The 3,561-nt window shown below is 42.0% G+C and overlaps 1 pseudogene; it reads left to right on the top strand.

The window, feature by feature from the left end:
- The first annotated feature begins 1,677 nt into the window (after positions 1-1,677).
- Positions 1,678-3,561, top strand: part of LOC119350084 — a 12,845-nt pseudogene continuing 10,961 nt past the window's right edge.

Below are 3,561 nucleotides of genomic sequence, written 5' to 3'. Positions count from 1 at the left end.
CTAATATCCCAACATTCCTTCCTTTTTGTCTGTTATCAGGAAATTCTTTTGAGCTCTTGACAAGAATTGTTAAAAAAATTCTGAGAACGATGAACGCAATTTTTAGTCGGAAAAAACATAAAAAACTTGAGCTGTCACGGGGATTTCGCGGAAATGCTCATGATTTGGATATTTTTTGAACGCAATGCGCATGTGGATAATCTAGATATGAGATGCAGGATAATCTAGGTATGAGATGCACACATAGGAGGTTTTACTCAAGTTAGGGCCATCTGTTCTAGTGGTAACACACTATTGTTGGATGTTTTCTCTGGTATGAACAATGTAGGAGATGCTATCTTGGCTTTGCCTTATGTAGAGGGAATACGGCAGCCGCATTGCCGCTACAGTTGATGGGATGGGACACATGGGGATGTCGCTCTGCTCCTCGATTACCATGTGTGGCGTGTGTATTATCAGTTGATGGCGCAATTTGCTGCCACGTGGTGGACGATTCCTGTCTATTTTGAAAGTGGATTTTGATTTCCCATGATAGTGGAGTTGCGAGGCCAGGATGGTTATTGTAGCATTTTGAGTGAAGACAATGATTTTTCCAACTTATATTTCCGTCCAAGGATGAGGGAGATTGTCTACCAATGAGACAATGAACCTATGGTGTGCACATACATGTGTTCCTACATGGTCTGTAGTTCAAACTCCAAACATACGTTGGCCATAGACAATCTCCATCGTCTGTTTTCCCAAATGTTATGGATTGTTTAGATTTCGAAGAAGAACATGATGACTTTCAAGAAAAGCATGTAGAAACTCCGAGAAGCTAGCACACTATTTTTAAGACTCTACTAGTTGACGTAGGAGAATGTGAAGAGACATGAAAGGCACTTGTAAAAGATCCGCCATTTCAAGTTACTCTTCCTTCCCCTATGCATCCCATGTCTAATGGCTTCAAATGGACTCCCCTTTGAAGAAACAAAATCTCATTCCCGAGGCACTTGATCCCCAGATTCACTCTCTCAGGTTGCACTCTTCCACGAGCAGACTCAGATTGTTGAGCACGATTTGCAATGCCTTGTGGCCAACTCAATTGATGCTCCCTCACCATTCGTCCTTGTTTTCTTTCTCCTCTCCCACTTATATCGTGATTCAAGAAGGGGATTAGATGCGGCAAGTAGTTGATAGGCTTGAGTCACATGAGGGAAGTAGGGATGGTTCCGAAGGTGAGTGGGGATAAATTTAGTGGTAAAGGAGGAAAGTATATATCACTGGAAGACGCAGAAAGTGTATATCGCGAGATGTCTCAACTTGAACTACCATGTGAAGCAATTGGAAGAAAGAGAGAAGGTTAGGTAGAACGCAATGCTTGGTGTGAAGAACCTAAATAGGCAAGACTGGAGGATAAGGGGGTTATGGGGAGTGGATGGAGTTTAAATGTAGAAGCAATATACTCTCTTATTTTGGGACGGAGGGAGTATTTCACATGACCATGCATATAAGCTCAGTTCTCCCACATGGACATTGTAATCTTCAATATAGTCTGGTATTATATTTCATAAACGCTGACCTGAATCAACATCAATAAACCCGAGGCATGCATTTATCTATTTTCTTTTCTTTTGCGGTGTTCAATGGCGCCATTACTTCACCATGCATTGGACTTGAAGGTCTTTAGGGGCTGGGATGTACTGTGGTGCAGGTAAAGCAACAAATAAACTTGTAACAAATAAACTTGGTCAAACTTGAGATGTTAATCATGGAACTAACAAATGGTTAATGTGTAGGGGGTATAACATCTGGATGGTACGGTTTTGAAGCATCGCTTCTAACAAAGGGCCTTACCATTGGAGCCTTGTCATTTGTATTGGATCCTACTCACAAGAGTGCAAGAATAATGTTCCATGGTAGCCTTTTGTATCTTCTTGCTTTACTGGTTGGACTTATATTGCATCGGCTGCCTAACCAATGAGACTAGCTAGTGAGATCGTTGGGGTTCTTTGTGTTGCTGAGCTGCGGGACGACCAAGAAAGAGCTAGACAGAAACGGGAACATTATCGTGCTCAATCACGCCCTCCAGTTGACTATGCTTCTGTAGCCCCATTCCCCTTCTTACCTGTAACCGTGTACATATCTCGACAAGCTCATGAATAATGAATGCCTTACTTATCCTAGCATTCCTTCCTTTTTTTCTGTTATCGGGAAATTCTTTTTCGCTCTTCCACAAGAATGTTTCCTGCTCAAGGGAAATCATCTTTGTATTGCTAAAATAAAATCGGAGAATGATGAACGTATTTTTTATTTGGAAAAAACAAAGTTGAGCTGTTGCGGGGGTTTCGCGGCAATGCTCATGATTTGGGAATTTTGTTGAATGCAATCTGCACATGGCTAATGTAGGTATAGGATGCACACATAGGAGGTTCTACCCAAGTTAGGGCCACCTGTTCTAGTGCTAACACACTATTGTTGGATGTTTTTTCTCCTATGAACAATGTGGTTCCAGTATGTATCTCTTGATCTTGTAAGTTTTGTCCAGATTCTATCCTTGCTTCGTCTTATGTAGAGGGAATACAACAGCCACATTGCCGCTACAGTTGACTGGACGGGACATGTGGGGATGCCGCGCTGCACCTCGATTACCATGTGTGACGTGTGTGGATTATCAGTTGATGGCTCAATTAGCTTGCACGTAGTGGACGATTCCTGTCCAGTTTGAAAGTTGGTTTTGATTTCCCACGATAGTGCCAAGATGGCTATTTCAACATTTTAAGTGCAATATTCTGTAAAGACACAAAAGCAATGATTTTCTTCTAACTTGTATTTCCGGCCAAGGATGAGGGAGATTGTCTACCTATGGTGTACATACATACAGATGTTCTGAAATGGTGTCCAAGCATACGTCAGTCATACACAAGCTCCCTCCTCCTTGTTCCCAAATGCTATGGGTCGTTCAGATTTAGAAGAAGAACATACTAAAGCTCTGCGGAAGGTCATTGAAACTCCAAGAAGCTAGCAGACTATTTTTAAGACTATACTAGTTTATCCATGAGAATATGAAGAGATATGAAAGGAATTTGTCAAAGATCTGCCATTTGTAGCTACTCTTCCTTTCCCTATGCCTCCCATGTCTAGTGGCTTGAAATGGATATTCTCCTTGTGAAAAGTTTTTCTCATTCTTGAGTCCCTTGATCCCCTGATTCAGTCCTTCAGGTTGCACTCCTCCAAGAGCAGACCCCAGACTGTTGAGGAGGGTGTGCACTCAATTAATGGGCATGCTCCCTCACCATCCGTTCTTGTTTTATTTCTCCCCTCCCACTTATATCGCGATTCAAGAAGGGGATTAGAGAAGGCAAGTAGTAGATAGGCTTGAGTCACACGAGGGAAGTAGAGATTGATCTGAAGGTGAGTGGTGATAAATTTAGTGGTAAAGGAGGAAAGTGTATATCAGACGTGGAAAGTATATATCATGAGAAGGTGTCTTAACTTGAACTACCATGTGAAGTAACTGGAAGAAGAAAGGAGAGAAGGCTAGGTAGAGTTGAGAGCTTCAGAAAGTGTGAAGCTAAATAG

Source organism: Triticum dicoccoides, chromosome 1B (genome assembly GCF_002162155.2).
Source record: "Triticum dicoccoides isolate Atlit2015 ecotype Zavitan chromosome 1B, WEW_v2.0, whole genome shotgun sequence".
NCBI classification, from domain to species: domain Eukaryota; kingdom Viridiplantae; phylum Streptophyta; class Magnoliopsida; order Poales; family Poaceae; genus Triticum; species Triticum dicoccoides.
Note: the sequence above shows the minus strand (reverse complement) of the source record. Positions and strands in the feature narration are given on the sequence as shown.